General features: G+C 41.9%; 1 pseudogene; it reads left to right on the top strand.

Moving 5' to 3' along the window:
- The first annotated feature begins 5,186 nt into the window (after positions 1-5,186).
- On the top strand, positions 5,187-5,977 carry LOC145123533 (mavicyanin pseudogene; annotated as a pseudogene).
- The last annotated feature ends 12,047 nt before the right edge of the window (positions 5,978-18,024 follow it).

Genomic DNA, 18,024 nt, shown 5'->3' with positions numbered 1-18,024 from the left:
AGGATTATATTCCTAGTAAGATCATATCTACATCAACATAAACATATGTTCATATATGAACATATGTTCATAAATCAACATAAGTTCAAATTCATCATACTTACAAAACCACTAGCTAGGGTTGACTCAAGACAACCGAATTCAATGGTTGAACCGATAATTTATGCACAAGAAGATATAGAAAATATAAGAACAAAATAGGACCATATTCATATTAATATGAAGATATATGCACTCTGTTTACTATATAAATGAGCCCCAGAGCTTCCAATGATGCCAAATTCTCCATAACTCGTCTTTAACCATCAAAATAATAACGTCTTCCTTTTGTTTTACCCATGCCAATCATCATCTTGTTGGAAATCCTTGGCCACAAATTAGTACACCCCTTCCCAAATGGTCCATGTCCTACATTCAACATACAATTAACCAATGAGGTTATAATTAAATAACAAAATGATTCATTGGGATAGAGTTTCTTGCAAAAATACCTTTCATTTCTCCCTTGGGATTGAAAATAATACCAACATTATCTACATTAAACAACAACAAAGGTTCATGAAAACAATCATCAAGAAGATTGTATTTCTATTCCTAAGTAGTTGGTGCTTTAATTTTAATAAAACAAAGATATGAATTTAAATAGTTCCAAGCATATATCAATTACTCAGTAAACACAACTGCACATATTGGTATTAAACTATAACTCACGTGTACATATTTTACCCAGTCAAATTTTGTTGTAGATCTCCATCAATATCTTCCGTATATATCTCCTATTAGTTGCACTCTATTGTATTATAAATAGGATCTTTGTTTACTTGTATACATAATAAAAAACACGAGTTCTCCTTCTTCCTCTGTGCTCTCTGTTATCTTCATATGGTATCAGTCTGTTATCTTCATAATTGGGACCAATCCCCTCTCAAAGCATCAATTAAATGTCCTTAACCTCCAGTTGGATTTTTTGTATCCACAACAAATATACATATCATTACACTTATTTCCCTTTAATTCCATTTGTTTATAACATAAACAACATATTAACTTCAATAATTATTTAACTTACTCATTTAACTATATGAATTCAAAAACTACACAACTTTGACTAAATTAGGTCAAAATCACATTTTAGTTCAACATTGATCTTAGCTTATTATTAAAGTTACTCAATATCTTGCATAAAACTTCAATAACAGTACAATTTCATTATTAGTAACTTATACTTTATCAATTTATCAGTTGAGGAACATACCTCAAATTTCGAGCAACATAGAACTTTAACTGACTCCTTTATAATATTCTTACTTTGAAATCAACTTATTGTTTCAAGATTATACTTCAATAATTATTTAACTTACTCAGTTGAGGAACTTATTGTTTAAAGACCGATAACATATCCTCGGATTTGGCTTCTGATACAAGAAATTAGGGTCTTTACCAACACATATTTTACCCACATATATTAATGTGTGTTATCCTCGGATTTGGCTTCTGATACAAGAAATTAGGGTCTTTACTAACACATATTTTACCCACATATATTAATGTGTTGGTAAGTATCTACACATTGTTTTATATGTGTGGGTAATCGACAAAAAATACTTTTTAATAACAATTGACATTTAATATATATAGGTAATACTTTTTACTAACACTTTATTATGGTGGGAAAATTTCCCTCCAAAATTTATGTTTGACGGCAAGTAAAATTACCTACACATATGACAAATTATATTAATGTGTTGGTAAATCACCAACACAATCTTAAAAATTGGATGTATGTGTTGGTAATTTATTGAGCCTTACCTACACATAAGAGCACAGGGTATGGGTTATCTCATTCTCGTTATTTCTGACGTGGACAGGCCTTAACAGCGTGGTAACGAGGGGAACCCCCCCTTCTCGTTTCTTCTCGTTGTGGCATGCATCGTTGTAACGAGAATGGGCCAAAACGCCATTTTCCACCAATCAGATTTCTTTCTTTTCTTTATCTCTCTCTTTCTTAACACATTTTCTAACATTGAACACCATTTCCTATCTAAATGATGTGGTGTTAAGGGTGATGTGTCATGGTGAGGTGTCAATTTTTTGGTGTTATAACACCCAACCATACCCACAGTTCTAATACTTATATACAAATGTGTAGGTAAATGTATCGAAAACGTTTTAAACTTTTTTTTATTGAAAATGAGGTGGCAAGTAAAATACCCACAGATAAATAAAAACTATATGTATGTGTGGGTAATCCTTTATTTACCAATACATATTTTCTACATATAAATGTGTAGCTAAAATAAAACAAATATTTTTTTAAAGAATTGACGTTGATTGTCTAATCATATATACAAGTTAAATTATGTATGCGTAATTCATTAATTTTGACCAAAACATAATATTAATTTACAAAGGTATAGCTAAACATAATAAATGTTAAAAACATCTAATATATATTTAAATATGTGGATAAAAGTATCTTGAAATGTAATACATGTCTACTGCTTATGATTACACGTACATTATTAATTAATCAAAAATATATAACGATAAAAAAGTTTTGATTTTTTAAATATAAAGAAATACTGTATGCAATAAAAATATAATTAAAAAAGAAAAAAAAAACATATTAGAATTACAAAATAACTTTGACAGTGTTGAAAATTGAAACATATGTTTCTAAAATATAAAGGGAATTGGGATAATGATTAAGGTAAGATACGTGCCTAACTAGGCATAATTTGGGTTGATCCCATCCTACCTTCACGATGGCGCCATTTTGAATTGGGGCGTAATCTCTTCCGAAATCTACGAACATCATGGGATTTATAGAGGAAAACGGTTCTACGAACATCATGGGATTTATAGAGGAAAACGGTTCTACGAACATCATGGGATTTGTACTTGTAAATTCTTAGGCATTGTGCTTACCCATTGCAACCCGTAATAAATGTACATTAGTTGGTAACTAATGGGTTTTACTTTACTTTCCTTATGTTTTGTGCTAACAGGAAGAAATGATGAAGCTGAGAAACGAGCATACATTTAACTCAATGAGCAACAATTCAATTCTAGAAAATGTACTTGGACGAATCTCTGTTCGTTTGTCAGGGTGGGGACGTGATCCTGTTGTTGTTAGTAACACAAGTAATACTAAGAATTCAAAGCGCCCTACTTACAATGAATTATTGGATGATGTTCGAAAGATGAAAAAAAGATGTGCAATTATGGAACAAAAGATGATTGAGAAAAATATCATGCCTCTTTCGTTAAGTATATTATCGGGGCAATCTGAAAATGATACATCCGACTGTGATACATCTACCCACACCCCGTCTGGACAGTCTCATGGTGAGAATATTGATGAGTTTGATCATATGGAATGAATATTCAAGGATGTTTAGTACTTTTATTATACTCGTAGCTACTTACAACTAGTATTTTATTTTTTAGTTCAGTTATTTCAAGTTTAGTACTTGGTTTTTGATTTGTGGTTTGAAGTTTTATGTTATAACTTTATTTTAATTACGTATAGTTTTGCCCTGATATGTTCCTATTTACAATAACACAGTTTGTATTTCTTTTCTACATACTGAATCACGATTACCTACATATATTGTGGTTAATGCCTACATATAATTATATTTTTACCAACACATCTATAGTTTTTCCTACACTTATAAAAGTTATAATCACACAACTATCAAATTTACCTACACATAAAAATGACTTTACCCACACATATTTTATGACATGTGGCACTAACACTTTGTAGGGGTATGCCACCATCCATGTCCTCAATGCACATTATGTCATCGTCTATGTCATCGACCACGTCAGATACCACGTCATCTTCCCAAAACATCATATAAGACCTTTACCCACACATACTTAATATTTTTACACACACATACATGTGTAGGTATTCCTTATTCTATGCCTACACATCACCTATGTGTATAGGTAAATATCTATATCTACAGTCATGAGCCAACACATGATAACACTTAATTTATGTGTAGATATTGATAATTTCCAACACATAAGTGGCTTTTACCATCACATAATATGTGTGAGTAAAAGCCTAAATTTATTGTATTGAACAAATATATTTGACGCCATGAGATTAGAAACATTAGTTAGTCTCCTTCTCTATATCTTTCTTCGGTTTGCTGGTTCCTTTGTCCACATGGATGGCCTTCCCAAATTGATTTGAGTTTTATACAGGAAGCCTTCTTGAAGGCCACCACCTCTGTCCGCTCAATGATCAATATCTTTGCTACGGTTCGTCTCTGATAATGATAATTATGAGAGATCGATCTTGGTTACAATGGTATTCCGATTAAACCACAACAACATATTTTTCATTTTCCGTTCTAAAGCTCCAATGTATCGGCAAAGCGGGGTATGCCTAATCATAAATGATTATATAGCAGAGATGTATAATTATATATGATTAAACATGTTTATATATATATATATATATATATATATATATATATATATATATATATATATATATATATATATATATATATATATGTCTGTTCATAGATTGAGTAATCATATACGATTATGATGGTTATGGCAGAGGAGGTGGCGGTAGTATAGGTGACGGTGGTGGCAGTACGACGAGGTCGGTTGGTGGCAGAGATGGTGGTGGTGGCGCTTGTGGTGGTGGTGAAGGTGGTCGGGAAAAAAAGAACGGACGACGTTGCATAATCATTTATGATTATAAGTTTCCCGCGGTGTTGGTATACCAAAGTGCTAGAGCGAGAAATGAGAAATATGTGACTGACGATGAATTTCAAGATTTTTATTTTTTTTCAAATTTCAAGATTTTTATTTTTTTTCAAAATCTCAAGGCAACATTAGATTATCTAAAGTTATTTTTTATTTAAATATGATAATTTCAACTACTTTATTATCTTGAGATTCAATCCGCCAAGTTTTTTTTTTTTTGGGCATATTGTTAGCAAAACGTACGGCAACCAACGTATGACTTTTAGAACGAAATACAAAAACTATACTACACCAACTTGGCAACTTCATTATAATTATCTGTTCGTTAAAGTAGCGCCGATATCACGTTTAGTTCATTTGCAATGAGTAAATTCAAAAGCAACAAGTAAATTTGAAAGCGTTAAATGCTATTTTTATATATCAAATTATATACAAGTACACCCATCTTCATCAACAATTCCAGAAAATCGATAACGCAAAAAGCAAAAGTCTTGAGGTTTCAAAAATGGAATATTTTAATCTGAATTTGATGCTGTTCATAACCACGATGATTCCAGTCATGCAGTTACCCGGAACGATGGCGCACACCAGGCACATCGTCGGCGGCAGTTTGGGATGGACCATACCTTCCGGTGGCGCAGTCTCTTACACCACTTGGGCATCCCATCAATCCTTCACTGTCAACGACCTTCTCGTCTTTAACTTCACCGATGGAGAATACGACGTTGCGGAGGTTTCAGAGGCAGCATACGGCCCATGCACTGCCACCAACCCCATCTCCCTCGCCACAAATGGTCCCGCCACCCTTACCTTGACCACCGCAGGCACTCACTATTACATCTGTACATTCAGAAGTCACTGCCAAATTGGTCAGAAGTTAACCATCAACGTCTCAGAAGCAGCTTCCTCCACTCCTCCTCGAGCAACACCAGTAACTCCACCGACCATCAGGCGTCCTCCTGAACCAGTAACATCCAGAACAGCGGTGGAGACACCGAACACCGCAACACCCTTTGCTCCATGTCCCCGCATTACATCTACCCCACCACCAACTACAGATGGAGCTCCATCATTCACCGGCATGGTACCTTACACGGTCTTGATAATTGGCTTAGTTTTCTTGAATTGTTAAATTTGAGAGTGAGAGATGATCATATGTGCTTACATTTGTATCATGTTTGTTTGTGTGTAATTTTTGTCCATTAACTGAATGTAAAACGACTGTATCTTCACGCCATTTAAACTTGTAAGAATGTTTTTATATCGACTAGAAATCCAAAATAAATAAATAAATAAATAAAATAAAATAAAATAAAATAAAACAAAGTCTTGGAGTTAACAAGACATTGAAGTGAGTACACCAAAAAATTCTAAATCCACCATCCTCTGCACTAGTAAGAAAATCATCTTTAATTAGAGACTCCCTCGTAATGCCTCCAACGTCAAGATTCCAATTTCCGTAACACTAACGTATTACGTACATACGTACATTTTTTATCCGACTCCAAGGTGTAGAATCTATGAAAAACGCATGCTAGTGGTGTATTCCTGAGAGAGAGAGAGAGAGAGAGAGAGAGAGAGAGAGAGAGAGAGAGAGAGAGAGAGAGAGAGAGGCTGAAAATATCCACAATCTCCCATTGGTTAGTGGCATCTCATTGTGATCGTTGCACCATGACACCTCCCACATGGTACGTACTAGGGGTGCAAATGAGCCGAGCTGAGCCCGAACCTAATCAGGCTCGGCTCGGACTCATTTAAGTTATACGAGGCCCGAGCTCGGGCTCGGCCCGATTCGAACTTTTTTGTACTGAGCTCGGCTCGAGCTCGTAAATAATTATACAAGCTCGGCTCGGTTTCGGGCTCGACTCGTTTTTTGTTCGACGTGCCTAAATAAGCTTAAACTCGACTCGAGCTCGTTAAGAAGCTCGTTTATTAATATCATAAATTCCTAATTCCCCAAATATATATTTATTTTAATATATAAAAATAATAATAAATTATATTATATAAAAGCTCATTTAGGCTCGCGAGCCTAATCGAGCTTAGTGACATAGGCTCGAGCTCGAGCTCGTTTAATAAACGAGCTTAATATTAAAGTCGAGCTCGGCTCGGGCTCGTTTAAAATCGATTTCGAATCGAGCTTTTAACGAGCCGATTTCGAGTTACGTACCGTGGTGAGATGCCAAGTTGGCCACGAACATGACTCTGCCGTGTATATATACCATTTAGCTTAAAGCGACATCCCAATATAAAGATAACACATTTTATGACCCAAACAAGTGTTTAGATACGGATTAGGGTTTCTAGTCGATCAAAAGATTGTACTGGGCTATTAGAAAATGTATTCCACAACTTTAATATGTCCAAAGATGATTACAAGCCCAATTAGTTAAGTAGATGAATAACGAAAAGATATAAATTATTTAATATTTTTTAAATATTAGTAATTGAGCACATGGTTTGCCGTGAGTTTTTACTAGTTTTTGAAGGTGTAAAAGTGGCATTTTACAAAGTTGAAGGTGAAAGGTCGAAAGTGATATTTTGAAAAGTAAATGGATGAAACATATCATTTTACAAAATAGAGGGGTTGCAAATGGGTATTTGACTATTTAATTATTCATTAAAGATTCCAATTTCCGTAACACTAACGTATTACGTACATACGTACATTTTTTATCCGACTCCAAGGTGTAGAATCTATGAAAAACGCATGCTAGTGGTGTATTCCCGAGAGAGAGAGAGAGAGAGAGAGAGAGAGAGAGAGAGAGGCTGAAAATATCCACAATCTCCCATTGGTTAGTGACATCTCATTGTGATCGTTGCACCATGACACCTCCCACATGGTACGTACTAAGGGTGCAAATGAGCCGAGCTGAGCCCGAACCTGGTCAGGCTCGGCTCGGACTCGTTTAAGTTATACGAGGCCCGAGCTCGGGCTCGGCCCGATTCGAACTTTTTTGTACTGAGCTCGGCTCGAGCTCGTAAATAATTATACAAGCTCGGCTCGGTTTCGGGCTCGACTCGTTTTTTGTTCTACGTGCGTAAATAAGCTTAAGCTCGACTCGAGCTCGTTAAGAAGCTCGTTTATTAATACCATAAATTCCTAATTCCCCAAATATATATTTATTTTAATATATAAAAATAATAATAAATTATATTATATAAAAGCTCGTTTAGGCTCGCGAGCCTAATCGAGCTTAGTGACATAGGCTCGAGCTCGAGCTCGTTTAATAAACGAACTTAATATTAAAGTCGAGCTCGGCTCGGGCTCGTTTAAAATCGATTTCGAATTGAGCTTTTAACGAGCCGATCTCGAGTTACGTACCGTGGTGAGATGCCAAGTTGGCCACGAACATGACTCTGCCGTGTATATATACCATTTAGCTTAAAGCGACATCCCAATATAAAGATAACACATTTTATGACCCAAACAAGTGTTTAGATACGGATTAGGGTTTCTAGTCGATCAAAAGATTGTACTGGGCTATTAGAAAATGTATTCCACAACTTTAATATGTCCAAAGATGATTACAAGCCCAATTAGTTAAGTAGGTGAATAACGAAAAGATATAAATTATTTAATATGTTTTAAATATTAGTAATTGAGCACATGGTTTGCCGTTAGTTTTTACTAGTTTTTGAAGGTGTAAAAGTGGCATTTTACAAAGTTGAAGGTGAAAGGTCGAAAGTGATATTTTGAAAAGTAAATGGATGAAACATATCATTTTACAAAATAGAGGGGTTGCAAATGGGTATTTGACTATTTAATTATTCGTTAAAGAAAATTTCATTTAAGAAAAGGAAAATGGAAATGTAATTTCCTTTTTAAACCTAACTAATTTAGTGGTATAAAAGAAATCCAAATTTTAATATTTCAGGACCTTGAGAAATTAAATTGAAGTAGAGAATGAAAATGCACACAAAGAAAGTTTAATTTCATTTGTAACGACTCAAAAACCAGGATAAAATTTTCATTTTAAAACAAAAGTTACAATCGTCACATTGTTCCAAAACCATCACATAATAACAATGATAAATCATCAGAGTATAATATCAAAAGTACGGAAAATAATGAGGAGAGAATGTTGTACCATCACGCCGGACCCTTCTCCTTAGTACCAGAAGTACGTGAAACCACAAATATAAACTGTAAGCAAAAGCTTAGTGAGTTTCCCCAAAGTACTACATACGAAAAATAAATAAGTTAGTGCTATGGGCCAAACCATAGTCTTACAAGTAATTTCCTGCCGAGGGCCACATCTCGGTCTTCTATACAGTTGTCAAGTGTAACACCTCAAAAATTCAAGCCAATTTAAACTTTTTCAAAACACTTGGAACCATTCAACATTACATAGTTTGTTTTCAAAATACAATTATCAGAGTATCCCAGTATCAAATTATAGAAATCATAACAGCAGGAGGAGCGGTACGATCATGCCTTCGCCTTCCCGCGATCACCAGAGGTACCTGAAACAACAACTGAAACTGTAAGCCTGAAAGCTTAGTGAGCTATCCCCCAAAATACCAACCACATAACCATGTCATATAAACATATAAGCAAACAACATGCATAATGAGCCTTCAGCCTGACTGGACCGCCTCATAGGCCTTCAGTCTATCTGGACAGCTCTCCGAGCCTTCGGCACGTCTGGACCGCCTCGCGGGGCCTACAGCCTATCCGGACTGCTCGTCGGGCCTTCGGTCTGAGTAGCATACCCTCCTGGGTCTGTAGTATATCCGGACCGCCCTAGGTATGTTGGCCTTCAGCACAAAGCAGGACCGCCTCAACCCAATCCCCAAATCAAACAACATGTGCATATACCTTCATATGCTATCATAATAACAGTCAAACTGATCTAACAGATCAAATAGCATAGCAATGCCCTATAACCAGGACACCGACCTACCCAGGTCACTAACATAGCATAATCCTATAACCAGGATATCGACCTACTCAGGTCACTAACATAAGCATATCTTCATCCTAACTAACAGGATGCAAAACAATTAACATATCATGTAATAATCCGGATACAAATCCATAAAGGGCCGGCTTTGGTGCCTTAGACCCTGTTGATATAGTGAGGATAACTCACCTCACAACTGTCGTCTGAAACTAGAAAGCTCAACTCCCGGATCACCAGCACGAACTCCCCCACCTATAGCTACCATAAAACCCTTTTTCATAAGTTTCCAAATGATCAAAATACCCTCATAAGTCAACTGGTCAACTCTTGGTCAAATTCAAAGTCAACAGTCCATGTTGACTTGACTCGTCGAGTGTAGTTCACCGACTCGTCGAGTCCTTCCTGAACTCGAGAAATCGTGAAATCCTTGGTTGGCTCGTCGAGTTCCCCTTTAACTCGCCGAGTTCATACGTGTCCAAGGATTGGGAAAAACCCTAGCCGACTCGTCGAGTCTTCGACCGACTGGCCGAGTTCAAGGCAATCTTCAACGTACTCGCCGAGTTGGTCATCCAAGTCGTCGAGTACATGGCCATCTTCATGTGGCTCGCCGAGTTGACTATGCAATTCGCCGAGTCCTTTCAGACCTTCATCCATGCAGACACTTTTTAAGCCATGCTAAGGTTCCAGATTACAGATTCAAGCTTCTATGGCATGTTTCTCACGTAAAGTTGCAAGCTTTACACATATGCAAGGCCCTAGGGGATCTAAATGACCAATCTAAGCTTCTAATGGAGCTTTACTCCTTAGGAGAGTCTCATCCTTGCAAGAGTTGGAAACTTTATGGACTTAGAAGCCCAAGGGAGTTCAGTTCTGAAGTTACAACTTCAGATCTTAGCTTATACACAAGAATAGCTTCCAAACATACTAAGAAAACCCTAGAATTTTTCCAAAAGGGGATCTAGAAATGCAATGAGGTCAGGGTAGCGATTTATACCTTCCAGAAGATGCCAAATAAGATAGATTTCAGATCCCACAAGCTCCTTGCTTCTGGATACTTGATCTCCAAGCTCCCTTCTCCATAAAATCCTCTTCCAAGCTTAAGAATACACAAATGGAACAAACACACTCGATTAGGGTTTGAGAGGGGAAAGAAGCAGTAAAGGGGAGGCTGGGGGAGGCCAATGATCCTTTAAATAGGGTGCCAAACCCCGGGATTTAGGGTTTCATCTGCCAGCTCCTACTCGTTGAGTCCCTTCTTGGACTCGGAGAGTAGGTCATTAAAATGCGTGGACTATCCCGCTGCTACTCGACGAGTAGGGAAATCAACTCGTCAAGTAGCCCTTGAAATCAAGAAACTCACATGTTAAATCAATACCTGAGAATCGGGGCGTTACAATTCTCCCCCACTTGAACTAGACTTCGTCCTCGAAGTCTGCCGCGGTGAACAGTTCCGGATAATGTTCCCGCATCTCTGCCTCTGGCTCCCACGTCCACTCGGACCCCTCCGATGCTCCCACTATACCTTAACCAAAGGTATCTCCTTGTTCCTCAGAATCTTCATCTTTCTCTCCAGTATGGCCACGGGTCTCTCCACGTAATTCATACGTTCATCGACCTGAATATCATCCAGCGATACCACCGCCTCCTGGTCCATCATGCACTTTCACAGTTGCGAAACGTGGAAAGTGCTGTGGATCCGACTAAGCTCCTCCGGCAGCTCTAGCCTGTAGGCCACCTTGCCAACCCTGGCAATGATCCTAAACGGACCAATGTATCGGGGACCCAATTTTCCCCTCTTCCTGAAGCGGATCACACCCTTCCAGGGCGAGACCTTCAGGAGTACCATGTCACCGACCTGAAACTCCAACTCGGATCGTCGCCGGTCGGCGTAACTCTTCTGCCGACTTTGAGCGGTCTGCAGCCGCTGCCTAATCTGCTGAATCTTCTCGGTAGTCTGCAAGACCACCTCCGTCCGACCCATCACCCTGTGACGAACCTCACCCCAACAAACCGGGGTGCGACATCTCCGCTCGTACAACAGCTCGAATGGCGGGGCGCCAATGCTAGAATGATAGGTGTTGTTGTAGGCGAACTCTGCAAGCGGTAGGTGGGAATCCTAGCTCCCACCGAAATCAATGACACACGCCCTCAACATATCCTCGAGGGTCTGAATGGTCCGCTCGCTCTGACCATCAGTCTGCGGATAGAATGTTGTGCTAAAGTGCAACCGCGTGCCCAGCTCCTCGTGAAACTTCTGCCAGAAACGGTAGGTAAACCTGACATCCCGATTAGAGACAATGGAAACGGGAACCCCATGGCGAGACACGATCTCGCGAACTTACACGTCGGCTAATTTCTCGGCCGATGAGCTCTCCCGTATGGCTAAGAAATGGGCACTCTTGGTCAATCGATCCACGATGACCCATATAGCATCAAACCCCTTCGCCGTCCTCGACAACTTGGTAATAAAATCCATCGTGATATGTTCCCATTTCCACATGGGGATCTCCAGGGGCTGCAGCTTGCCATGCGGCCTCTGATGCTCGGCCTTGACCATCCTACAGGTCAAGCACCTTTCGACGTACCAAGCAATTTCTCGCCTCATGCACGGCTACCAATAGCTCAAACTCAAATCCTGGTACATCTTGGTGGCGCCCGGGTGAATAGAGAAATGAGACTTATGAGCCTCCTCCATAACCGTCTGCCTAACCCCACCAGACATCGGAACCCAAACCCGACCGCATCGGGTTAATAATCCCCGACTATCCTGCTCAAACCGGGTATTCTCACCCTTGATCCTCTCCAGCTTCCAATTCTCCGGTCGCATGCCCTCAACCTGGGCATCTCTGATCAAACTCACAAGCGGAGAGTCCACTGCTATCCTCATGCATACCGCTGGGGTGGAAGACCCAGCTGACCTGCGGCTCAAAGCATCTGCAACCACATTCGCTTTACCAGGGTGGTAAAGGATCTCGCAGTTGTAGTCCTTGACTACATCCAGCCACCTGCGCTGCCTCATGTTCAGGTTTGGATGATCCATGATATGTCTCAAGCTCTTGTGGTCCGTGTATATGGTACAACGGACCCCATAAAGGTAATGTCTTTATATCTTGAGGGCGAACACCACCGCCTCCAGCTCCAAGTCATAATTAGGGTATCTCGTCTCATGCGGCTTCAGTTGCCGCGATGCGTAGGCTATCACTCGCCCTCTCTGCATGAGGACCGCCGCTAAACCTGTGATGGATGCATCACAGAACACCACAAAATCCTTAACTCCCTCCGGGAGTGTCAAGACTGGGGCCTCGCACAACCACTGTCAGAGGGTCTCAAACGCCCTCTACTGCTCAGGGCCCCACCGAAAATCCACCCCCTTCCTCGTCAGACGAGTGAGGGGTACCGCAACCTTGGAGAAGTCCTGTATGAATCTCCGGTAGTACCCTACCAATCCCAAAAAGCTTCTAATGTCTGAGGGAGATTTAGGAACCTCCCACTGCATAACCGCCTCGATTTTGGCCGGATCCACCAAAATCCCCTCCTGGTTAACGAGATGTCCGAGGAACTGGACCTCTCGTAGCCAAAACTCACACTTCGAGAACTTGGCGTACAGCCGTTCTCGTCTCAGAACTCCCAATAACTCCCGTAGATGCTCCTCATGCTGCTCTCGGGCCTTGGAATACACCAAGATATCATCTATAAACACTATGACCGAGCGATCGAGCATCGGTCTGCAGACCCGATTCATCAGGTCCATGAACACTGCTGGCGCGTTGGTGAGCCCAAAAGGCATCACCAAGAACTCGTAATGTCCATAACGAGTTCGAAACGCGGTCTTCTCCACGTCCTCCTCTCTGACCCTGAACTGATGATACCCAGACCTCAAGTCTATCTTGGAAAACCAAGATGCGCCCTGCAACTGATCGAAGAGATCGTCTATCCTCGGGAGTGGGTAACGGTTCTTCACCATTAACTTATTCAACTCCCGGTAATCAATGCACATCCAGTGCGAACCGTCCTTCTTCCGGACAAAAAGAATCTGTGCTCCCCATGGAGAACTGCTAGGTCGGATGAACCGCTTGCCAGCAGCTCCTGTAGCTGTGACGATAGCTCCTGCATATCGGGTGGCGCCAAACGGTACGGTGCCTTGGCAATAGGGGCCGCACCAGGCACCAGGTCGATCCGAAACTCGACCTGCCTCTCCGGAGGTATCCCTGGCAACTCCTCCGGAAACTCATCTGCAAACTCCCTGACCACCGGAACATCGGAAACCGAAATCTGATCCCTGGCTCGCGTATCCAATACATACGCTAGGTAACCCGCACCCCCGTGCTGAATATACTGCCGAGCCCTGGCGGCTGAACAAAACCCTGATCCCACTCTGGTGCCCTCACCATATACCGTCAACTCTCCCCCACTTGGGGTTCGAACCACCATCCGCTGACCCTCGTAATCAATCATGGCACCGAAACGACTGAGCCAGTCCCTCCCCACAATCACGCATACATCCCCCATGGGGATCGGAATCAAGTCTATCGGAAAAGGTACCCCGAAGATCTCCATCTCACACCCTCGGTAGATCGAAGAAGCAGAAATCCCGTGTTCGTTGGCGATAGAAACTCGCAACGGACACTCTAGCTCGCCTATTGGTACTCTGAACTCCCTACTAAATGTCTGAGATAAAAAAGACCGACTCGCCCCCGAGTCAAATAAAACCAATACAGGTAAGGAGTTCACTAGAAACGTACCTAGTCACAGGCACAACAGATAAGCATACAACAGATATAGTAAATGAAATAAAGGATAGAAACATACCAGCAACCACGTCCGGTGCTGCCTTGGCCTCCTCGGCCGTAAGTTGAAAGGCGTGCCCCTGAGCCTTCGGGGGCTCTTCCCTACCCTGCCTCCCATCGGTAATCCTCAGTGTAGCCGGCGCTGGAGCCTGCGCCGGCTTGGCCGCAAGCTGTGGATAGTTGGTCTTCACGTGACCAACTTGATGACAATGATAGCATATCCTCATATCCGAGGCAGGGGCAGACTGACAGCAGTCCCTATCAAAATGCCCCTCCTTACCACACCTGTGGCACCCGCTACTAGCTCGACAAACCACAGTATGACACTTGCCGCACTTTCCACAAGTGCGGCCCTGCTGACCCACGATCCTAGAATCAGCGGTCTTAGACCACTTCGGCGCCTGCTGCGACTGCGTCGGGGCCGACCGCTGCTCCCTCAACTGCAGCTCGATCTCTAACTCACGCCGCCTAGCGGCCTCCTGTAACTCCAATAGAGTATCACATCGCTGTGTGCCAACAAACTGTCGAATATCAGTCTTGAGCATGCTCAGATAACGTGTCATCTGGGCCTGCTCAGACGCAAATTCAGGGCAGAACATCGCCCTCTCAGTGAACATGCGAGTGATCTCCTTCACCGTCTCTCCATCCTGTCTCAGACTCAAAAACTCCTGTGCCAAACGTTCCCGCTCGACCCGCGGAATGTAACGGGCGCGGAACATGTCCCAGAACTGCTCCCAAGTAACCGTAGCTCTCCCAAGTAAACGTTCCCGCTCGACCCGCGGAATGTACCTGACCTTCTGATCAGCAGGACATGAACACGTGAAGAAACAACCCTCCACGTCGGATAACCACCTCATGGCTCGAATAGGGTCCTGGGTACCGTCAAATGTCGGGGGCTTCATGTTATCGAAGTCCCGGTACTGGAAACCCCTACTGACTCCTCCCCCTGCCGCGGATACAGCTGATGCAGCTGCTGCGGCAGCTGTCTCTGTAAGAGCCGCGTAGCGCTCATCAAAGTACTCAACCATAGCGGTCTTAATCGACCCGAACATCTCCGGCAGCTGTGCCCGGAACATAGCAGCAACCTCATCATGCAGGATCTCTCGAATCCTGGCATCCAACTTGTCCGTACCCATCTGCACCACCGGCTTAGGTGCTGTTGGCCCCTCCTAGCCTCCGCCTCCTGACCCAAATCCCGAACCGGATCCAGCCACAAAGCGTCTCGTCATCACCATTCTGAAAAATACCACAAGACACCAGATAATCCACATAAATAACTGGGAGTCAACTCCCGACTAACCCTAGGGGTCGTGACTTCCTCGGTACGCGTATGGGTCCTGTGCTTTCAGTAGTACGGGCCCACACTACCTTCCACACCTACCCATATTTGTCTCAAGTGTCACCACAACGCCCTAACAACATACATAACATATCGAGCGCTTAATCCTTACTCCCAGAGGAATGCTAAATGTCTCATAATTGGTCTCCCGGCCTCACAACAACCCACCCATCCATGAAACTTCCACCAACCCCGCAACGCTAGTGTATGCTAGCCATACATAATGCTGGACCCTATAGACTTTCGAATATCCAATCTTACCCTAAGCTCCCAATCAAACAAGAATAGAACATAAGGCCAAATCAAACATTCTCAGGCTATAAGATCTTAATTATGTATAACGGTGATGCATACCCTAAGCAACTACAGTAATGATGTCAATCTCATATAAAGGAATCCCTAGGCTAACAGGCATCATGAAATCAAGCAATTGTATCATACAATTCCTGAATATCCCTTGCCAAGTACTAGCATGCTGTTCTATCATATCAAATAATTGTATGGTATTTTGGGGTCTACTTACTGGCTTCGGCTTATCGTACATCCTGCATCCTCCTTTACTTATTTTGAAAACCATTTAAAAATCATTTTAAAATCTTTCCTTGATTTGAGACTGGATTCACACGAATGTTCCTCCAATTCACTCAAACCAAGGCTCTGATACCAACTTGAAACACCTCAAAAATTCAAGCCAATTTAAACTTTTTCAAAACACTTGGAACCATTCAACATTACATAGTTTGTTTTCAAAATACAATTATCAAAGTATCCCAGTATCAAATTATAGAAATCATAACAACAGGAGGAGCGGTACGATCATGCCTTCGCCTTCCCGCGATCATCAGAGGTACCTGAAACAACAACTGAAACTGTAAGCCCGAAAGCTTAGTGAGTTATCCCCCAAAATACCAACCACATAACCATGTCATATAAACATATAAGCAAACAGCATGCATAATGAGCCTTCAGCCTGAATGGACCGCCTCACAGGCCTTCAGTCTATCTGGACCGCTCTCCGAGCCTTCGGCACGTCTGGACCGCCTCGCAGGGCCTACAGCCTATCCGGACCGCTCGCCGGGCCTTCGTTCTGACTAGCATACCCTCCTGGGTCTGTAGTATATCCGGACCACCCTGGGTATGTTGGCCTTCAGCACAAAGTAGGACCGCCTCAACCCAACCCCCAAATCAAACAAAATGTGCATATACCTTCATACCCTATCATAATAACAGTCAAACCGATCTAACAGATCAAATAGCATAGCAACGCCATATAACCAGGACACCGACCTACCCAGGTCACTACCATAGCATAATCCTATAACCAGGATATCGACCTACTCAGGTCACTAACATAAGCATATCTTCATCCTAACTAACAGGATGCAAAACAATTAACATATCATGTAATAATCCGGATACAAATCCATAAAGGGCCGGCTTTGGTGCCTTAGACTCGTCGAGTGTAGTTCACCGACTCATCGAGTCCTTCCTGAACTCGAGAAATCGTGAAATCCTTGGTTGGCTCGTCGAGTTCCCCTTTAACTCCCCGAGTTCATACGTGTCCAAGGATTGGTAAAAAACCCTAGCCGACTCGCCGAGTTGTTCATCCAACTCGTCGAGTACATGGCCATCTTCATGTGGCTCGCCGAGTTGACTATGCAACTCGCCGAGTCCTTTCAGACCTTCATCCATGCAGACACTTTTTAAGCGATGCTAAGGTTCCAGATTACATATCCAAGCATCTATGGCATGTTTCTCACGTAAAGTTGCAAGCTTTACAAGTATGTAAGGCCCTAGGGGATCTAAATGACCAATCTAAGCTTCTAATGGAGCTTTACTTCTTAGGAGAGTCTCATCCTTGCAAGAGTTGGAAATTTTATGGACTTAGAAGCCCAAGGGAGTTGAGTTCTGATATTACAACTTCAGATCTTAGCTTATACACATGAATATCTTCCAAACATACTAGGAAAACCCTAGAATTTGTCCAAAAGGGGATCTAGAAATGCAATGAGGTCAGGGTAGCGATTTATACCTTCCAGAAGATGCCAAATAAGATAGATTTCAGATCCCACAAGCTCCTTGCTTCTGGATACTTGATCTCCAAGCTCCCTTCTCCATAAAATCCTCTTCCAAGCTTAAGAATACATAAATGAGACACACACACACTCGATTAGGGTTTGAGAGGGGCAAGAAGCAGTAAAAGGGAGGCTGGGGGAGGCCAATGATCCTTTAAATAGGGTGCAAAACCCCG

Source organism: Lactuca virosa, chromosome 7 (assembly GCF_052849685.1).
Source record: "Lactuca virosa cultivar CGN04683 chromosome 7, Lactuca_virosa_CGN04683_v6, whole genome shotgun sequence".
Classification (NCBI taxonomy): Eukaryota; Viridiplantae; Streptophyta; class Magnoliopsida; order Asterales; family Asteraceae; genus Lactuca; species Lactuca virosa.
The sequence above is the reverse complement of the archived record's forward strand: the minus strand, read 5'-3'. Positions and strand labels throughout refer to the sequence as shown.